Genomic DNA, 22,263 nt, shown 5'->3' with positions numbered 1-22,263 from the left:
GAGAAAGAATGAGATATAACTTCTTGAATCGTTATGGGTGAATTTCTGGAAAATGTTATTGCGAAGGGGAAAAGGGAAACAAATTACAGGATGCAGAATGACTTCATTCATATAAAGTTGCTTAACGGTACACAAACACATGGTTTAAAAAAGACTCTAGTGAATATAATGAGGAAGTAATAAACACAAAATTCAGGAGAGCAAGTAACCTTAAGACACTGAAATAGAGAAGGAATCAGAAAGAGGCATAGGAAGAATTCAAACATGCCAGTTAATTTTCTATTTCTTAAATTGTGCTGTCATCCTCTCTATCTTATCTGTGTGATTTATGTATATAAATTGACTCATTAAAATAAGAAAAATCACAGTAGTAATGAAAATAATTACTAACATATGTTGATTACTTACTCTGAGCCAGGAATTAATCTGCAAGCTTTACAGTTCACAAAAAGACCTTAATTCTCACCACAATGCTTTGAAGGAGCCATTGTTATATTTTGCTTTTAAAGATTAAAAAAAACTGGTGCACAGCGATGTTACCTAAAATACCCAGGCTAAATCTCTCATAAATGGCAGAGCCATGGTGTTTTTAACCACTATGCTTTACTGCTTCTTGTTGCTTGGCTCCAATTTTATACATTTTCTATAATGACTATATATAACACTTATATGCATAACAAAACAAACATTATAAAACAATCTGCAGCCTCGGTTTTGCTGGAACTCTTACAAAGCTTGAATTAATTTTGCCTAAATTAAAGATGTTTTAATGTATGACTGAGGGAACTTTGGAGCACATTAACAGCTTACAGTGCAGTGCTATTTACATTGAGCTTTCAATTTTAAAAGCATGTTGCCATAAGCCTTCATAAATGCCTAGTAAAGTAGGTTTACACCATCATTTGCATTTTATGGCTAAGGAAACAGGGCATATGACTGTCTCTAGTTCACACAAGAGAAAATCAACATCATGGATACAGACATTTTATCTACCTCTTTGTCATACTTACTCACATAATGTGTGTCACACTGGTCCAGAAGAGTTTTTTATCTTGATAATGATTCTAAGGTATGGTCTATGGAAATGCTCACTATGAAGCTCCCACTCTCCAAGAGACTGACTATAAATCTGAGCTGGTTGGAGATTAAAAAAAGTAAAATCTTAGATCATTTCTGGTGGTTAAAATGGACAGGGTCTCAAGGCAAATACTTAAAAAAAAAAAAAACAAGGTTCATATACATTTATTCTTTAGCATACGCTGGATTTGGTTTGAGTGGTGCTACCACTTGGCAAAAATGTGTAGTTGGCAAAGTTCATCTTCCATGACTCCCTCTCTTGCTTTTAATTCATTTTATTGCCTCCAATTCACATTTCTCAAGCACCTGGGGCCCATTCCTGCCTCCTCCTTTCCTTCAGCTGGCTAACATTCCTCTAGGTGGATAACTGGTGAACTTGGTATTTTGGAAAATAGGATGGTCTGGAACCCATAAGACTTCAATTTTGGTTTGAACACTTTCATTGATTCGAGGCTTGAATGTTCCTTCCATCTCCTCTGAACCTCAGTTTCCCTCTTGTAATTGAGAGGGACTAACTAGGTGGTCTCAGCGTACCCTGTAAGTTGAATATTTATGCCTCTAGAGCTATATAATGTAATTAGAAAATTGCCGAAGTTATTACTCCTCCCAGGAGTACAATTTAAAAAAAAAAACTTAAAAATTTCATTTATTTTTTAAATCCCTTATTTTCTCTTAAAAGTGACTATAAGTCTCCATGTTTTCCTTCCTTCAATCTATTCTTTATACTGTTGTCAAAATGAGCTTTCTAACTATTAATTCCTCTACCTCCTTTACCCTGCTTTCTTCATGATTTCCCCATGTAATTAACTTATTTGACTTGTGATAACATTAGATAGGAGGACAACTGACAGTATGGATCTACAGATATGTGGTTTATATAACTTTACCATGATCAAGTCAGTAGGATACAACTTAACTGCAGTGCCAGGAAATTCCTGATCATGTTTAATATATTCACTTTTTTTTTTTTTTTTTAACCCAAATCCAAAGGGTATTTCTTACTCATTTTTAATGTACCAAACCATTCCAAACTCCTCTAGTCCTTCCCTTAAAGTGGAGTTACCTGTGTCACATATTACTCTCCCCTTGGTTGGAGTGAGTGTTTTCCTTTACAATATTAACAATGAGTAGAGAGCAGGTTTACTAAAGCAACAAGCCTATAGGGTCTGGTATTAGGTCCCCAGACAGTTTGCTCCATTTGCCTAAATTCTGTATCCTCAACTCCTTCCACTATTAAAGTCATGGGAATGTAAATGTTTTGCAGCTTTTTTAAAAATAATAGTAGAACAATGGGCATTTAAAAATATTTCAGAGCAGTTGTCCTCATCTGGGGCTGCCTCAATTTGTATGATCCCCTATTCAAGGTCAGGTATGGTGATTCGCTGTTCTCAGAATAGCCACACAAAACTAAAGAGAGTGGGGGCAAGAAAGGGATTTGTTAATTTATATTGTGTGTATGTGTGTATATATATATGTTCATATATATATTTGAGAGTTTCTTTCTTTCTTTATTTATTTAACCAAATATTGAGTTAGTCTAAAATATGGTGCCATTGGTAGATATTACAGAAATATTAAGTTTGTATATATTTACTCTAAAAGAAATTACTATACTAAAAGAGATGACTGACACATGACCCATTATAATAGAGAGCAAAGGATGCTAAAGGTTTTAATAATGATGATAATAATGCTGATAATTGTTAATATTCATTGAATAATTATGTTGTGCAAGTAATTGTTCCTATAATTTTACCTAAATTAACTGATAAACCTTCCCATCACCTCTCTGCATTGGTAGGCAGGATTTTTATCCCATTTTACAGATGAAAAGAGGAGTCATATGGAGGGCAAGCATAATTCTGCACTGCTTAAGCATGAGTTGCACATAGTGACTTTCTCTAACAAGTACAGAATAGAAAGGAGGGTACAAAAATAACTTTACACTGGAGAAACTTCACAAACACTACCTCAACCAGGTGATGAACATTGAGCTCTGCAGAGATGAGTCTGTATCTTTGTTGATAGTCTGTATCTTTCATATGATGCAATCTTATTTTACCTCTATGTTCTTCCTTTCAAAAACCCATAGTTCCAGTCCAATCATGAGAAAACCACCAGACAAATTCCAATACAGGACCACCCTGCAATATATCTGACTAGTACTTCTCAACACTGTCACGATCATCAAAAAAAAAACGCAAGTCTGTGAAACTATCACAGCCAAGAGGAGCTTAAGGGGATTTGCCAACTAACTGTAATGTGCTGTTGCTGGGAAGTTATGGACACACCTAGGGGTCATCTCCCAGCCCCTCCGGCTTTTCTATGGAATATTGATGTATCATTATGTTTCCATTCTCACAGCCTGGGGAGACCTTAAATCTAATGAAAAGGCCTGATCATACCTTAAACCTGAAACCTGAACAAGCAATTCCAGCTGCTTATCAGGGTGGGAACTCTCAGTGGCAGGGCCTCCAACCCTCAATATAGTATAAATAATTTACCCCTTGGCAGCACAGATTTTTCTTTCCTCTCTGAAGCCAAGTGGGGCATGTGGAACTGCCATCCACCAACCCTGACTAAGCAGTTGGCCAATCATCAAATTTATAAGGAAGGGTAAGGGACCCTGAATAGCTAAAGCCATCTTGAAAATGAAGAACAAAGTTGGAGGACTCAAAACTTTCCAATCTGAAAACTTATTACAAAGCCACAGTAATCAGAATAGGATGGTACTGGCACAAGGACAGACATACAGAACAATGGAATTGAATTGGGAGTTCAAATATCAACACTGAGGTTTATAGCCAACTAATTTTTTTAAATTCAATTTTATTGAGATTATTCACATACCATACAATCATCCAAAGTGTACAATCCATTGTTCACAGTACCATTATACAGTTGTGCATTCATCACCACAATTTTTTTTTTCAATTTTAGAACATTTTCATTACTCCAGGAAACAAATAAAAATAAAAAAGAAAACTCAAATTCTCCCATACCCCTAACCTCCCCCCTCCATAGTATTGGTATAGTACATTTGTTACTGTTGATGAAAAAATATTAAAATATTACTAACAGTAGTATATAGTTTGCAATAGGTACATTTTTTCCCCATGTACCCATCTATTACTAACTTCTAGTAATGGTGTCATATATTTGTTCTAGTTCCTGAAAGAAATTTTATTTGTATAGTTAATCATGGACATTGTCTACCACAAGATTTAGTGTTTTATGCATTCCCATGTTTTAACCTCCAACTTCCCTTCTGGTGACATACATGACTCTAAGCTTCCCCTTTCCACCACATTCACACACCATTCAGCACTGTTAGTTATTCGCACAATAACATACTACTGTCACCTTTGTCCATTTCCAAACACTTAAGTTCAACCTAGTTAAACATTCTGGACAACTTAAGCAACTGCTCCCCATTCTTTAGCCTCATTCTATATCCTGGTAACCTAAATTTCATGTCTATGAGTTTGCATATTATAATTAGCAAGCCTAAATGAGGGAGAGGAAAACCATCAGAATGGGGACTTTACAATCTTTTTCTTGCTCAGAGTTGCTGCTGCCGATAGACAAGAGCAGACTCTAGGGGGGTGGGGGATGTCATTAAAGTCCTGATTATACTCATAACCTCCTGTGGGGAAGGAAGCTTTTTTTTTTTTCTCCTTTGCAATTCTGAGAAGTGGTATATTTAGGGGAGCAAAATAAAACTTATTTCAAGCAATATGATAAATACATTCTTGGTATCCACTGAAGGTATTTAGATGCATGACAAAGCTTCATTTAAAACCAACTTAAAATTAACCCTAATGAGGCAATATTGCCTGTCACACATTTGCTTTTCTTTCAAGATAGGTGCTGCATGTCTGTCAAGCAAAATTGAAATTGTTTTTCAATGGCTGAAATGTTTATGTGTGTATGAAGGTATTGTCAGGATGTGTTCAGTTCAGCCGTGATTTTATTTTTTCAGATAAGAGGGGTTGGACCCCACTGACTGAGTTGTATTCTCGGGTAGGCTCCTGCAAGCCTCTATATTAGATGGAGAAGTCAAGGCTATATATTCTTCTGATCCGTAATGACAAATTAACTGTCTAGCCCCTGATCCATGGGTAAGCAACAGAATACAGAGAAAGACAGAAATTCCTGAGGAATATTTAGTAGAACAAGTGGTTGTGGAGGGAGAGTCTTGAGATGTCCAGACAAGCAGGAACCATGTCATTTAGGGCCTTTCAGATCCTGCTGAGGAGTGTGGACTTTATGTAGCAGGTCATGGAGAAGCTCTAAAGGGTTTCCAGTGAGGGAGAGACATTTGGTATTTGAAAGTTATTTCTGACTGTATATAGAAGGCATATTTCAAGGGGTAAAGAGGGTAAACAGTATAAATTAAATAGATACCCACACATATGCATGCACTTTTTATCATCTTATTTGATGAATAGTCATACAGACTGTATGTACAATGTACAGTCTGTACAACAGTACAGACAGTACAAAGACCTGGGTTCAATGCAAAGAAAATCAAGCTTAAATTATTCAGACATAACCATAATATTAAACAAGTGGACATAAGATTTGAGCACATAAAGATTATCTTCATGCTCTGTGTTAATTGATGCTACTTGGATGGGGTTGCTTGAAAAAATATTAAAGGAATCGAGGGCATTTCCCTGAACACAGGCCATGGGGCACCGACTAATCCGTAGTATGAAGGAGTCTATTAATTTTGGCCCACATCTTGTAAGAAGTTAAACTTTGTTTTATTTCATAAAATAAAATAGAAATAAAAAAAAAAAGAAGACCTGGGTTCAAATCTTGACTCTGCCTCTGACAAGTTTTGTAAGCTTGAACAACTTTTTTTTTTTTTTTTTAATCACTAAAGCTCAAGTTCTTTACGTACAAAATAAGGCTAAAATTATATTCACTTCCCAGGGCTTGGATATACTGTATCACTTAATATATGAGATTAATTCTATATTATTGTATGTTTTTATAAATGAGAGAATTAGGTAATGTTGAGTATTATTGGTTTCTAATAAGACAGGTGCTCATTGGTAAAAGACGGGGTATCTAATGATTTGTGAACCGAGGGAATCGTAGAATTGAATTAATCTTGGTGGCGTTCACAATATCACTGAAGAATTTGTCAAGTGCTTACCATCATAGAAATGTAACTCTTTCTATGGTTGTAAACACCTGGAAATTCCAGAAATTCCTGGAATACCAGGAAATTACACTGAAAAGAGTGAATCAATTAATTTATCAATCAAAAATGCACTGCTATCTTATTGTCTCTTCTGTTTGATAAACATTCACTGTGACAGGTGCATGTTCTCACACACAGAAGGGTAAACAGACACATACACAGGCAAGAGTAACTCACAGTGATGGAGAGAACGTGTGAGGCTGTTCAAAAGTGGTCTGAGCAAAGACTCTGATGTAAGAAATTACAAGACATATACAGAAACAGTGAATAGAAGTGCCTGGCTGGTAAACACACACAAGCCTGGAAAAATAATGTATGACCCAAAATGCCAACTTTGGACTTTAAGCATGACATGGGGCATTGAGAAATATTAGAAAAGGGTGGTTTCTAATGGAAGAGTGATTTTAATTTAGACTTATTGTAAAAAATATTCAGGATTAGAAGAGGCAGTAAGTGGAGCCAGGAAGTTAGGCAGTTGTAATTCCAGGAGCAAGATTGTGGAGACCTGAACTAGTGCAACCAGAATGAAAAGGGAGAATGTATAAAATTGAATATAAAGGGAATTTTGATTTATTAGAAGAGAAGAAGATGTCAAATGTGGCAGAAACTTTAGTCTTGTATCTTTAGTGATAAAAATAGCTTTGTCAACCATTAAGTTTTGCACATGAATGACGTTTACACATTCTTTCATTTGGTTTTAGAAGAAAAGGACACATGCACACATACAGACACATATAGACTCTATCTTTGGAATGTGAGAAAAGCTCACATAGGCCAAATGACTTGTCCAAGATTATACAAGCAGAAAGTGGCAGAGTTAGAACTTGACCTTGCATCAGGAACACTATATCATAGCACAGGTTTCCACGGACAGGTGCACTTATGCCAGGTCTAGTTGGAAAATAGTTTTCTCATCCTCATGTTTGGAGGCTTTGGACACCATTGAACTTGCCTCTGCTACCTGAAAGGGCCCTCTGAGAATCCCTTAAGCCTATGTCTTCCTTTGCTGAACAAATTGCAGTGGTCAAAAATAGCTCTTTTGTGTGTTAAAAAGTTCTATTTGCAAAGCCCTTGAAAACATTGACTTACTTTGTCCTGGACTCCTAGAGATTTGAAAACATAGAGGAAGTTTGCCATCCCTCTGTATTGAAAACTAGAGCTCTGTTATGAATACTAGTTGCCGGTTGCATCCTCACCATAAGACTCCCTGAGTCTTGGGGCTTATGAGTATCTGATAAAATAAGCTTCTGGAATAGACATCTTTATTTGTTTTATTCACTGATGTAGCTCAAGGGCTATAATGGCAATTGGCACATAGTAGATGCTCAGTAAATATTCATTTAATGAATGAATGAATCCTTTTCTTCTGGATAACAGATGAAAATGTTTGACTTAAAATATCCATGCAATACCAGGGAATGAGGGGCTCAGGTTTTTCCAGGAGGCCAAGTAAGGCAACTTCTTCGTTACTGGATCTCTCTGAATCACTTTAAAACAGAGTAGCCCTGCAAGACTCTGCCACACATGGTCCTTTGTAATGGCCATATTTGCTGTTTGATTCTTAGGCTGTCTATAGATAGAAACAACAAACTTAGAGTGAACATGAATCGGGAGATTCTTGGTCTACTTGCAGTTGTGGGGAACTCCACTCTCTCTCTTATTTTCTTTTATTTTGTATCTCTCTGTCTACTAACAACCCCAGTCTGAATGATTTCCAGAGAAGGACAAAATGGTGTAATGGATAGAACCTGGTCTTAAGTCCAAGCAGAACAGTATTCAAATCACAGCCAACCACTTACTAGCTATGAGACCTCAGACAGTACATCCCTGAGTCCATTTACAGAATCCTCACCTGTAAAATTGGGTATATTCTATCTTTATTTGATTGTTGCTGTTGTGAAGATTAAAGATAACACATAAAGGGTTTGACACAACGTGGATACTTAGTAACTATTTATTGTTTATATTTTAACATTTGTTAATGATTTCTCCATGTCTCTGTATCTCTGAAGATGAAGGTGAAAGGTAATCCGGGAGGAAGAATCATGTGCCACCACCTTGTGAATATATAAACCCAGCAGGGAAATTGTCTGGGGGCAAAAGACTTTCCGGTGTCTCTTCTGGTGTCCTATGTATGCCATTGTTGGGCTGGCTCCTTTTGTTCATTAAAGCCTAATGGTGTGTGGAGTCCAAGGCAGGGGGTGAATGGTCAGAAATTCACCTTTAAAATAAGATCTGCTATGATTCCTTCCAGGGACTGTGGCCTGGGGAATATGTTGCCTGTTCCTGGGGCTGCCTGCTGCATGGGAGAGTGACTGTCACTGACTTGGGCCTGTCAAATACATTTCTTAGTCATCAGTATTTACTCCTGAGGGAGCTGCTGCAGGGAGTATCAAAACAGAGAGGAGTTAAATAGACTGTGCTGGTTTTGTAGCACCCCATCTTGCAGAGGCCCAGTGGGAAGCCCTCCCTTCCCGGCAATCATAAGTGGCAGCCTGTGCTTCTTGCTGCATTCTCAGTCCGCTCTCTCGATATCCATCAGATTAGCTAATGTGTAATTAATCCCAGCTTTGTGGCTAGTGCTGGGATATATCCTGTTATTTGCGTATGCAACTACCCAGTGAGGAAGGGTTGAGCAATTTTATTTTACAGATGAAATATGTTCAGAGAAGATAAAGGACCTGCTCACAACTGCACAGCTAGTTTTGTAAAACAGGATTCAAACCTACACTGATCGACAATGCTCTGGGTGAAAAACTGTCTTCAAGGGGGCCGGCTCTGAGTTTGGTGGTCTGAGGCCACTTGACCTTGATATGATCTCAGGCTCATCCTGGTGTCAAGTGCAGTCACCCTCCACGCTTCTCTTGGCCTCTGTGAAAGGCCTCTTGGAGGAAATATTTTCTTCTTGCCTGATACTAATTTTGTGAGTTTCATTTTGAACCAATTTTGAAGAACACAAACAGGACCAAGCAAGAGCTGTAAAGCTGACAGGTGTAACTTGGTTCCTATTTGCCCATGTCCATAATCATGATAGCTTAGCATTTACTGAAAATTTGTTCCATGTCTGGTACTGTTCACATGACTTCATATGTGCAGATTCATTGAATCCTCACCACAACCCCAAGAAGTAGGTATAATCTCAAACTTACAGATCAAAAACACAAAGAAACAGGCTAAGCACCAGCTAATAAGCAGCAGAACAGGATTTAAACCAGGGACTTTGACTCTGGGGGCCTGCCTAACTGCTGCATCATACTGCCTCTATTTCTCTCTTTACAGAAACATTAGAAGGAGAAAGGAACTTAAAGAAACAATAGCCTTTTTTAAATTTTAAGATGTAAGTGAGGAAAGTACCTTAGAAGCCCATTTAGACAATGGAGTACCCGCTAATGAGAGCTTATTGAGGCAACATGGCTGAAAATCATTTAAAAAACGATTAACAAAGCATCTTAGGGGGAAAGCCAGAGAGAGGTCCAGGAGTCATATTTGATGTTGTCTGGAGTCTTCCATTTTAAACGTTTAGGATACATTCAACAACATCCCTCTGTCTCTGGTATTGAACACTCCTATGGGAAAAAAATTGCAATGATCAAAACCGGAGACCCAGGGGAACCAGACAAGAATGTTAAGATGCCAGAGAATCTCCTTTAAGGGCAAGAACTTCTGCCACCAGGCCAGGCAGAGGTCCCTGAATCCTGACAGAGATGCTGAGCATGTTGCTGAGTAGCTCCAGGTGTAACCAGTGTTTCTCTTAGTGAACCAATTCTGTACATGTACACATTTGGTTAGGGAGCACCAAGTCTACAGTCAGGTCAGCTATGTTCCTTTATTTACTAGCAAAAGGTGTAAATTCATGAAAGCTTGAGATTAGCCTTAGAGGTAGTTTCAGATAGCAGTATGCATATGAATCGCCTGGAAGAATTTGTTAAAATGCAGATTCCTGGTTCTCACATCCAGAAAGTACAATTCAAATGGTCTAGAACTGGTCTGGGAATCTCCATTTTAATAAAATGGGCAGGTTTCAAGGGGTCTTCAGCTCTCACCTTGAGGAGATCAGTTAGTGGTTCTTAACAAGAGATTTGCATTAGAGTGGCTGTGGAGCTTCACAAAGCTGTGCCTGCCTGGGCCTTATCAGACCTACTTTGTTCAGTTCTGTGGAACTGGTAGGGTTCGCTAGGAAGCCAGTGCTGACACAGAGACTAGCACGCAGGAGGCTTGTTATGGAATGACCTAATGATCGACACCTCTCAAAGGGAAAGAGATTGGGCAGGGGAAGAAGATGAGAGGTGAAGCAGTCTCAGTGGAAGCCTCAGCCTTCTAAGGCATTATGAAGCAAGGATGACCCTTCGGAGGTGTCCTAAGATGTGGGGAAGGAGCTGGGCCTTCATGCCTCCATGTGGATAAGTCTTTGGATGTTGGCTGCCCTGGAAAAGAATGAGACTTTAGGCTCTCTTTAGCCTGAGCAACCCCACAGGGGCTGGGAGCTGAGGGCTGCATGTGAGCAACCCTTGCAGCACCTGGAGAAGCCAGTGCTTCATTCCTGAAGAGAATCTGGGCAGCTCATCTCAGCAAACTCCACACTGTGTATGAATTTTGTTGTGTTGTGTTTTGCTTTGGCCCCATAGATGATTGTTCTTTCTCTCCCACTGAGATCCAGGAGTGCAGATACATCATTGGTTATGAACAGAAAGAAAGGATATTTGGGATGCTATCCTGATGAGGCCAGCTCTATCTCTGTCTCCTAGAGAATTACCACCCACCCTTCAGATCTCAGATCGAGAGGTCATTACCTCTTTGAAGACTTTCTGACACCTTCTGGCAGAGTTAATCATTCTGTCCTCTGAGCTACACTGTACCTTGTATAAACTTCATTAGTATATGTCTGTCTTTCCTGCCAGTGTGCTTAATGATAGGGACCATTAAATATTCATTTCTGTATCCCATCCTTTAATAGGATCTACCCATCCATAGTGGGTGCTGTATGAAGGAATGAATAGGGGATTTGTTTATCAATGACTGAGGTGAGAATGCATCTTTTTGTATCCAAAGGCAATCATTGGGTAAGATAGATGATATCTTTCTCTCACTACAGAAATTCTGGTATCATAGCACCTCTTATCCTGCTTGGGAACCAGGGACTATTGGAAAAAAAATTCACAAGCTAGAATAAATTTCAGAGAAAAATATTAATCAAGTGGTTTAAACTCTAGGGTGATCCTGCAGACCCCCTTTCTCTTTCCAGGTCCCATATCAACAATGCTACTTTCTTGCCTGTTAAAGGAGCTTGTGTCAAATGAATGGGGTGAAATGATGAACTAGCAAGCCAGTAGCAGAGTTCACAAACTTTAGACGACTGAAGTTTTCCCCTACTTGCCCACTAATCTGAATTCCCCAGTAAAGACCCTGAGACATCCAGTATATCTATGATTCATATTACCAAGCCCAGCCATACATGCAAGCCAAGTGATTCCCAGCTGAGCAGCCCCTGGCTTGATTAGGTTGCAGCCTGTGCTCTGACTCCAATCACTTGCATGAAGAACCCTGAAGCAGAACAACCGGTGATCAGCCACAATAACAGGTCACTGAGGGCTCAGAGGAGAAGAGGAACACAGTGAGTTCCTCATCCTTACTGAGAAATGCCTGGGGACTCCAGTTGTTTGAAAGCCTGGTACCATTACAGGCTTCTGACAGTTTATTTTAGATTTGTCCTGAGGGAAAGAGTATCAAAATTTCCTACTGATAGCTTGTATAGGTGAATGATGCTTTACTTGTCCGAGCAGAAAAGAAGAGCTTAGAAACATAATAGGAACTTTGGCTTTCCCTTAGTGCCTCCAAAAACCAAAGTTTTCTAGTGTTTTCTATTAAGCAAAATCCACAGCGCTTAAAACCTTCAGGAGGCAGTGCAGGGGAGTTGCAGGGCAGTAATGCTGCCTTCCCCACCCCATCTGCTTCCCCCACACCACCTGGCTTCATCCCACATGGTTGCTTCACTCAAGGTGGCCTTTAATAGAGATGATTTTCTAAGAAGAAACCTTAAGCCCTCCAGAAGTCCTAGAAGTGAAGTCTTATTAGTAAATCCACAGAAATCCTATTGTTTATGAGTGTAGATTAATGTGAAGACAATAAAGGTGAAATGGGTCAAATGTGAGTGCAATCTCTTGGGTATGTGGGCTAAACTAACACTTCAAAGACAAAAGATAAATGGGAGACAGTGGAAAGAGAGCTAATATTTCCTAAATGCCAGATGCTACCTACATATCCCTTCACCAACCTTTCCCCATGACTATAGTTGTTGTCATCTGTAATTTAGAGATGAGAAAACCAAGACTAATAGAATTAAGTCAGTTACCCATAGTCACAGAATTAGGAAGGAAAGACCAACTCTCTCTGATTTCAGGTTTCCTACGCAATCCTCTCATCTCTGATGCCTCCAGGTAGGAAGTTGAAAGGAGAAGCTGAAGAAGTAAGAGAAGGAAGAAGGGGAGAAGCATAGGATGACAGCAATATTAAAACATGTTAATACATTACATTCTAGAAAAGCATCATCAGAATTCCCTTCGGAGATTTTAAAATGATGACAGTTTCAGTCTCCATGGATATATAATATACCATTCCAAAAATAAGTGGCTTAAAACCAAAATAAGCCATTATTTATCATGATTCTGTGGGCTGAATGGACAATTCTTCTGCTTTATGTGAGGTTGGTTGAGGTGCTGGGATGGCTGAAAGGTCCAAAATGGCCCCACTCCCCAGCTGTTACTTGCTGCCAGCTCCTGCTCAGCTGGGGCTTTCAGAGAGGGTTTCAAGCCTTTACTTGCTTCACACTAATGCCCCCCAGCCAAAGACGGTCAGATGGAAAAGCCCAAAGTCAATATGAGAGAGTTGTACAAGGGCATGAACACTGGCAGACATGGCTCACTGGGGACTACCTACCACAGAGGGGTTCCTTTATCCCGATGCAGACCTACGGCATGAAAATCTTTAAAGGTCAAATGAAAGCATATGATTTTTTGAATATTTTAAATTAATTTTATTTACAAACACTCCATATCCACCAGTAACCCCCCCACACTGTCCCCTAATAATCTCTAATCTACTTTCCATCTCTGTGAATTTGCTATTTCTAAACTCCTCTTATAAGTGACATCATGCAATACTTGTCCTTAAGTATCTGTTTATTTCACTAAGCATAGCGTTTTCAAGGTTTTTCCGTGTTGCAGCATGTCTCAGAATTTCATTCATTCTTATGGTCAGATAATGTTCCATTGTGTGTATCTATCACATTTTATTTATCCATTCATTTGTTGATGGATACTTGGGATGTTTCCACCTTTGGTTATTGTGAATAAGGTTGCTGTAAACATTGGTGTACAAGTATCTGTTTAGGACCCTGTTTTTACTTTCTTTGGGTATATGCCTAGAAGTGGAATTCTCAGGTCATATGGTAATCCTATATTTAACTTTCTGAGAAACCACCATTGTGCTTTCTCTATTCTCTCCAATACTTGTTATTTTCCTTTTTTGAATAAATAGCCATCCTTGTGGGTATGAAGTGGTGTGTCACTGTGGTTTTGATTTGTATTTCCCTAATGGCTAAAGAAATTGAACATCTTTTCATATACTTATTGACCACTTCATACCTACTTTGGAAAAATGTTTATTCAAGGTTTTTTCTCATTTTCTAATTGGATTGTTTGTCTTTTTGTTATTACAGTGTGAAAGTTCTTTATATATTCCATATAAGATACCATTATCCAATACAGGGTTTGCAACTATTTTATCCCATTTTGTAGATTGTCTTTTCATTTTCTTGATAATGTCCTTTAATGCAAAAAAGTTTTAAATTTGGATAATGTGAAATCTATCTTTTATTTTTTTGCTGCTCATGTTTTTGGTGCCATATCTAAGAATCTATTTCTGAAACCCAGGTCATGAAGATTTCCCTATTTCATCATATAAGGGTTTTCTAGTTTTAGCTCCTATGTTTAGGTCCTTGATCCATTTTGTATAATTTTTATATCTGGTGTGAGGTTGGAGCCTAACTTCAAATTTTTTTTGCCCGTGGATATCAAGTTTTCCCAACACTATTTGTTGAATAGATTATTCTTTCCCCATTGTATGTACTTAGCACCCTTGTTGAACATCAATTGGCATAGACATGTGGGTCTATTTCTGGGCTTTTGATTCTGTTTCATTAGGCTATATAACTACCTTTATTCCAGTACCACACTGTTATGATTACTGCATCTTTGTAACATGATTTGAAATCAGGAAGTGTGAGACCACCAACTTTGTTCTTTGTTCTTTTTTGAAATTGTTTTGTCTATTCAGGGCCCCTTGTAGATTCATATGAATTTGAGCAAAATAGCTCAAATCCTATTTCTGCAAAATGGCTGTTTGGAATTTTATAGGAAGTGCATGAACATGAGATGTTTTGCAATTTATTTAAGTGTTCTTTAATTACTTTCAGCAATGTTTTGCAGTTTTCAGGGTATAAGTCTTTTATAACATTGATTAAATTTATTCTTAGATATTTTATTCTTTTAATTGTAAATGGAATTGCTTTCTCAATTTCCTCTGGATTGTTCACTGCTTGTGTATAGAGACACAATTGATTTTTTAATCATTTTCAAAATTGTAATTAGGTATTACCAAATAAAGTAAATAAATGCCTCTTAAATTTGATGCAAAATGAAGACACCTGATTGTTTTAAAGGTTGAAAAGCAAGAGAATCCAACATGAACTCATCTACATTTTAAATAATTGTGTGGTTGCTAAAGGCCATTTAAAAACATTTTCAATAGAAAATTGATTTATAAAGCAGTTTACAGAAGATAAAAAAAATTCAGGTTTAACACCAACTTTAACTATAAATGACTAACAAGGAAAAATTTGTCCTTTGTCCTGAAGTTTTTGCTTACATCTATGTTTTCTGCTCCTTCCCTTTTGGAGAAACAAATAGCATTGTAAGGCTGCTGTCTTTTTGGATGAGGACAAGGATCGAAATCTTCCTTAATGTAACAATTTCACATACCTTACGTATATAACCAAGTATTTTCTTCTCTCTTCTTTCTTCCAACCCATTGAGGTGGTTTTCCTCAAAATGAGGAAAATTGTGTAGGCTAGTCTCTCTTTCATCACTTTAAAATATGGCTCCACAAATGCTTTCTGTTTGACTTTATCATGTTTATCATCATGGGTGTTTGTGGCTACTGACAATTCCTCCTTTTCTTCTGCTACTTGGGGGAAACTATCTGCCAAACAGGATTCATATTCTTCATGTGTTGTCCACTCAAACATATTTTCCAAGCTGTCATTTATTTTTCTTTCTCCATTTGTACTTCTTTCTTTCTGCTCTTGCTTCCTCATTTTTAAAAGCACAATTTCACTAACCAATGTACAGTTCATGTCTACTGTCTCTCTTAATTTTGACTGAATGTCATCCTTTGTATCTATTACAGTAATATTCATTTCATACTGAGAAAAGTCTGCTCCTGGATCTATACTCCACAGGATATTTTCAAAAGATATGTCTTCATTGTTTTATAGAGACTTTGTTTTAGCACTTCTACATGGATTTAACTGAAGAACTGATGCAAATTCACATGATTCTTGAACTGACCTGGTTTTCATTTTTATTGGCTCGCGAGAACCAGCATCCTTCATGTCATCAAAAAGATTCTCTGTCTCCAAACTTTCACATGGACATAGAGGGATTTTGAAGATAGGATCTGTGGGAGCTGAACCAGCCAAACCCATGGTGACCCAGCGAAATAACTTGAGGCGAAACCACAAGTTGCGAAAGCGAGAACAGCTCAAAGGGAGTGTCCTCTCAAGCCACAGTTTCTCCAGTATTTATTACTGAAAAACAAGAGGAGGGACGTGAGGGAAGGCAGTGCTGCAAGTTTACAAAAAAGAAAGCCCATTGTGAATGCTAAACTAAGAGTGGTAAGTGCAGGGTGCTGGAACATAGCAAAGCAGGATGTTCCCATCCTTTGCGATGGGAATCAGTAAAGACGTGACATGCCTATCATTTGCGATAGGAATCAGGGACAGCAAGCAACACATATTGTGAATCTTTTATCCATAGTATTCCCACAAGGATTTTCTTCTTTTATTTGTAATGGTGTTTGATTATCTGGAGAGGATTTACTCAAGGACTGGAGGATGCATTCTTGCACAAGGGATCCTCTGGAGAAACTTTGGTTAACATGCAGCTCCCATTCAAGGCCTTTCAACTTGAGGAAGAACCTTTTGGAATGGGGTTCAAAGCTTCATGAAGAGTCATTTGCCTAAAGGAGAGGCTAGGCCTCCCTGTAATTGTGCCTAAGAGCCTCCTCCCGAATGCCTCTTTGTTGCTCAGATGTGGCCCTCTCTCTCTACCTAAGCCAACTTGAAAGGTGAAATCATTGCCCTCCCCCCTATGTGGGATCAGACACCCAGGGGAGTGAATCTCCCCGGCAACGTGGAATATGACTCCCGGGGAGGAATGTAGACCCGGCATCATGGGACGGAGAACATCTTCTTGACCAAAAGGGGATGTGAAAGGAAATGAAATAAGCTTCAGTGGCAGAGAGATTCCAAAAGGAGCCGAGAGGTCACTCTGGTGGGCACTCTTATGCACAATTTAGACAACCTTTTTAGGTTCTAATGAATTGGGGTAGCTGCTGGTAGATACCTGAAACTATCAAACTACAACCCAGGACCCACGAATCTCAAAGACAATTGTGTGCAAATGTACCTTATGAGGGGTGACGATGGGATTGGGAAAGCCATAAGGACCACAATCCCCTTTGTCTAGTTTATGGATGGATGAGTAGAAAAATAGGGGAAGGAAACAAACAAACAAATAGACAAAGGTACCCAGTGTTCTTTTCTACTTCAATTGCTCTTTTTCACTTTAATTATTATTCTTGTTATTTTTGTGTGTGTGCTAATGAAGGTGTCAGGGATTGATTTAGGTGATGAATGTACAACTATGTAATGGTACTGTGAACAATCAAATGTACGATTTGTTTTGTATGACTGTGTGGTATGTGAATATATCTCAATAAAATGAAGATTTAAAAAAACAAAAAAAACAAAAACAAAAAAAAAGAGTAATTTGCCTAAATCTATTTTTAGAGGTCTCACTTCCTTGACTTTTCCCTTGATGTTGAATAGTTGAAAACTGATCAGACAGATCCAGGGGCTTATCCATCACATAGTCTCCACTGATGGAAAAATTACTCTCCATTGGAAAGGAAAAGCTTTTTTTTTTAGTCAAAAAAGGCTTGGGGGCAATTTACTTCATGGTCACTTTCTTCTTCAGTTTTCTTCCTTTTGGATATTCTGCCTCCCAATGGTTTCAGAGGCACCAAATATTTATCAGTAACATGTTCAGAACTCTCCTGTGCATCTCTGGACTCATTAATATTTTTATTTATAAGCATCTGCTTTTTAGAAGATAATTGGCTAATGGTCATGTTTATTCAGACTCAAGATTATGATGTGTGAAAAAGATGCTATTTTCAGATTTTGATCTAGTTTTCTCTGATCTGGAATTAGAAGTTGTTCTAGTTTGCTAATGTTGCTGGAATGCAAAACACCAGAAATGGAATGGCTTTTATAAAAGGGGGTTTATTTGGTTACAAAGTTACAGTCTTAAGGCCATAAAGTGTCCATCAACAAATGGTACCTTCACTGGAGAATGGCCAATGGTGTCCGGAAAATCTCTGTTAGCTGGGAAGGTACCTGGTTGGTGTCTGCTCCAAAGTTCTGGTTTCAAAATGGCTTTCTTTCAGGACATTCCTCTCTAGGCTGCAGTTCCTCAAAAATGTCACTCTTAGTTGCTCTTGGGGTGTTTGTCCTCTCTTATCTTCTCCGGAGCAAGAGTCTGCTTTCAACAGCCATCTTCAAACTGTCTCTCATTTGCAGCTACTCTCTCAGCTTCTGTGCATTCTTCAAAGTGTCCCCCTTGGCTGTAGCTCCTCTTCAAAATGTCACTCTCATTTGCTCTTCAAAATGTCACTCACAGCTGCACTGAGTTCCTTCTGTTTGTCAGCTCATTTATATGGCTCCAGTGATTTAATTTAGATCTACCCTGAATGGGTGGGGTAACACCTCCATGGAAATTATCCAGTCGGAGTCATCACCCACAGTTGAGTGGGGCGCATCTCCACTGAAGCACTCAAAGAATTACAATCTAATGAACACGGATACGTCTGCCCACACAAGAGTACATCAAAGAAAATGGCATTTGGGGGGACCTAATACATTCAAACCAGCACAGAAGTGTTGCTAAAAGTGGCTGTTTTTTGGGTAGTTTTTTTTCTCCCATTCTCTAAAAGAGAAGGTGACAAGCTTGTATTTAAACCTAAACTACTTTTCACATTAGAGGTAGCTCCAAATACAGGAGATGATACCCAAGTGGTCAATTCTTCTTAGGGAGGAGTCTTGGAAGTAGAGTCTGAAAATCTTAAACCATCTTCATTATTTCTTGTAGATTCTTCAAAAGGCTGTTTCTTGTGATCTTCTAGACAGTGGTAGAGCGCTTTCCCAAGAGGACTCATGGGATCTAGAGATTCAGATTCTTCTGTATCTACTGTAGCTAAATTAAAAGATGATTTATCAGTGGGATAACTGTTCATTCCATGTGTTTTAATCAAGGAAGACTGATCACAGTGTTAGCTACTAGAATTTCACTTTCATTAGGGTTATGTTATGAAAGAGTTGAAGACTTTGGAACTTTTCTCATTTGTACAAGCAGAATGCTCCAATTTAGTGTGTGTTTGTTCTACATATTGGACATAGAGGTTCTCCTTTCTTTAAAGCCTCTTAATTCCAGAAAATGAAAAAGCTGTTTTGGTGAATCTGGAATATCATTTTCCTCAGATTCAGGGTCAGTTGCTTAATGATGTTGATCATTCACAATTTTCTGCTACAGTTGTTTAGAAAGCTTTTTATTTTCTTCCTGTAGAGTATTATTTCCATTCATAAGCTCTGTGATAAGTTTAAGGCTCTGCTGCTGGATATTTTTAAACTCTTGCTGTTTTTTCTGTATATGTGCTTCAATTACTGCACAGTGATCACATAACCCTGCTCTTATCCAATCTTCTAAGACTTTAACGGTTTCATGAAGAACTTTCTTTTGCTGTATAAGCTGTTGATTTTTGGTGAAAAATTCTTCTAGTCTTTGTGCATCTAAAATTTGTTCCTTTTTCAGCTTGGTTTCTTTTATTTATAAACCTTATACTTCTTATAATGATATTCTTTCAGTTTTGTTCTAAGTTCCTTAAAGTCATTAGATATAACTGCAGAACTGGGACATCCACAACTGCTTCCAGAGATGTTCATCTTGCTTAATATACTCCACACTTTTATTTGCCTAATATTTTCTGAATGTTTCTGTTATATTATATAGATATGAAGTTATCTTTGGAGACCATTGAAGTATGGCTTCAAATGCTACCTTGAGATTCCTGAAATACCCATAGGGAGGTGGGCAACCTTGGGGCTGTGAAGAGATGGTTGCTTGTTTTTCCCTCTTTTGTCCATGTTCCTCACTGGACAGCCATGTCCCCCATCCCCACCACCGCCACCCTGGCCTCTTAAGGCAGACTGGGCTTTCTAGGGGAGGGGGAAGGTCGAGGCCACAGGCTGAGCTCCCAGGTGGCCAGACCTGCCCTGCCCTGCCCAGCCCAGGCCCTCACAACCCACAATTGATTTTTGTGCTTGATCTTCTACCCTGCCACTTTGCTGAATTTGTTTATTAGCTCTATTAGCTTTCTTGTGGATTACTTTGGGTTTTCTATATGTAAGATCATGTCATCTGAAAATAGAGATAGTTTTACATCTTTCTTTCCAATTCGGATAGCTTTTAATACTTTTTATTTCTTTTGTTTCTTTCTTTTTTTTTTTTTTTTTTTAAATTCCCCAATTGCTCTGGCAAGAACATCTAATATAATAATATAATATTGAGTAGCCTGGTCAAAGTGGGCATCCTTGTCTCATTCCTGATCTTAGGGGGAAAGCTTTAAATCTTTCACCATGGAGTATGATGTTAACTGTGGGTTTTTCATAAATGGTCTTTATCATATTGAGAAAGTTCCCTACAGCTTTTCTGAGTGTTCGGATCAAGAAAGGATGCTGCATTTTTCCGAATGCTTTTTCAGCATTTTTGAGATAATCTTGTGGTTTTCTTCCCTCATTCTCTATATGTAGTATTTATTGATTCTCATATGTCTCACCACCCTTGCATTGCTGGGATGTATAATATGCCATTGGAGTCATTTTGTTAGTAATTTAAGAATATTCACACTTATATTCATAAGGGAAATTGGTCTGTAATTTTCTTTTCTTGGGAGGACTCTATCATAGTAATGCTGACTTCATAGAAAGAAGTGTTTCCTACGCTTGAATTCTTTGGAAGAGTTTGAGAAGGATTAGTATTACTATTTCTTCAAATATTGGGTAGAAGTCACCAGTGAAGCCATCTGATCCTGGACTTTTCTTTGGTGGAAGGTTTTTGATTACTGATTCAATCTTCAACTTGCTATAGGTTTGTTGAGATTTTCTATTTCTTCTTGAGTCAATGTATGTAATTTGTGTATTTTGAGGAATTTTTCCATTTCATCTTGATTGTCTAATTTGTTGGTGTGAAATTGTTCATAGTATTCTCTTAAAATCCTTGTTATTTCCCTAAGGTCAGTAGCAATATCATCATTTTCATTTCTGACTTGATTTATTTTGCATCTTTTCTCTTATTTTCTTTGTCAGTCTGGCTGAGCATTTGTCAATTTTGTTGATTTTTTTCAAAGAACCACTTTTTGTTTTGTTGATACTCTCAAGTGCTTTTTCTTTTCTCTATCACCACTCTAATCTTATTTCCTTTCTTCTTAATAACTTTGAGTTTACATTGTTCCTCTTTTTCTATTTCCTCAAGATGTGAAGTTAAGTTATCAATTTGAGATCTGTCTTCCTTTTCAATATGGGTGTTCATAGCCTAAATTTCCCTCTGAATACTGCCTTCACTGCATCCCATACATTTTGGTATGTTATGCCTTCATATACATTCATCTGTAAATATTTTCTAATTTCCCTTGTAATTTCTTCTTTAACGCATTGGTTGTTTAAGCGAGTGCTGTTTAATTTACACATAATTATAAATTTTCCAATTTCTTTCTATCAGTTTCTAACTTCACTCCATCATGGTTAGAGAATTTACTTTGAATTATTTAAATATTTTATAATTTACTTATGCTTCTCTTGCACCATCACAAATGCTCTGTCCTGGAGAATGATTCATGTGCACTTGAAAAGAGTCTATATTCTGCTATTATTGGGTGACATATTTTATAAATGTGTTAGATATAGTTCATTTATAGTGTTCAGATCTTCCATTTCCTTGTTGATCTGACTAGATGTTCTATCCAGTATTAAAAGTTGAAATCTCCAACTATTATTTTAAAATTTTCTATTTCTTCCTTCAATTCTGTCAATGCTTGCTTTCTGTTGTAAAATGCGTGCACGTTTATAACTATTGTATCTTCTTGTTGAGTTGATCATTTAATAAATATCCTTCTATGCCTCTTGAACTAGTTTTTGATTTAGAATCTGTTTTTTCTGATATTAGTATAGCCATCCCAGCTCTCATTAGATTATAATTTATATGGAATATTTTCCATCCTTTTATTTTCAACTTTTTTGTGTCTTTGAATCTAAGATGAGTCCCTGGTAAATAGCATAGAGTTGGGTCATGCTTCTTTATCCTTTCTGCCAATGTCTGTCTTTTGATTGGAGTTTAATCGATGTGCATTTAAGATGATTACTGATAAGGCAAGATTTACTTCTGCCATTTTGCTAATTGTATTATGTAGGTCTTATACCTTTCTTGTCTCTTCTTTCCTTCATTACTATCTTCCTTTTTGTTATGATGATCTTTTATAATGAACAGTTTTGAATCACTTACTTCCTTTTGTGTAAATTTCTT

General features: G+C 37.7%; 1 pseudogene; it reads right to left on the bottom strand.

Annotated features, from left to right (window-relative positions):
• Positions 1-15,216: 15,216 nt before the first annotated feature.
• Positions 15,217-19,628, bottom strand: LOC119510539 (annotated as a pseudogene).
• Between the last annotated feature and the right edge of the window lie 2,635 nt (positions 19,629-22,263).

Source organism: Choloepus didactylus, chromosome 15 (genome assembly GCF_015220235.1).
Source record: "Choloepus didactylus isolate mChoDid1 chromosome 15, mChoDid1.pri, whole genome shotgun sequence".
In the NCBI taxonomy this organism is placed as follows: Eukaryota; Metazoa; Chordata; class Mammalia; order Pilosa; family Megalonychidae; genus Choloepus; species Choloepus didactylus.
This window is presented reverse-complemented; position numbering and strand designations above follow the sequence as displayed.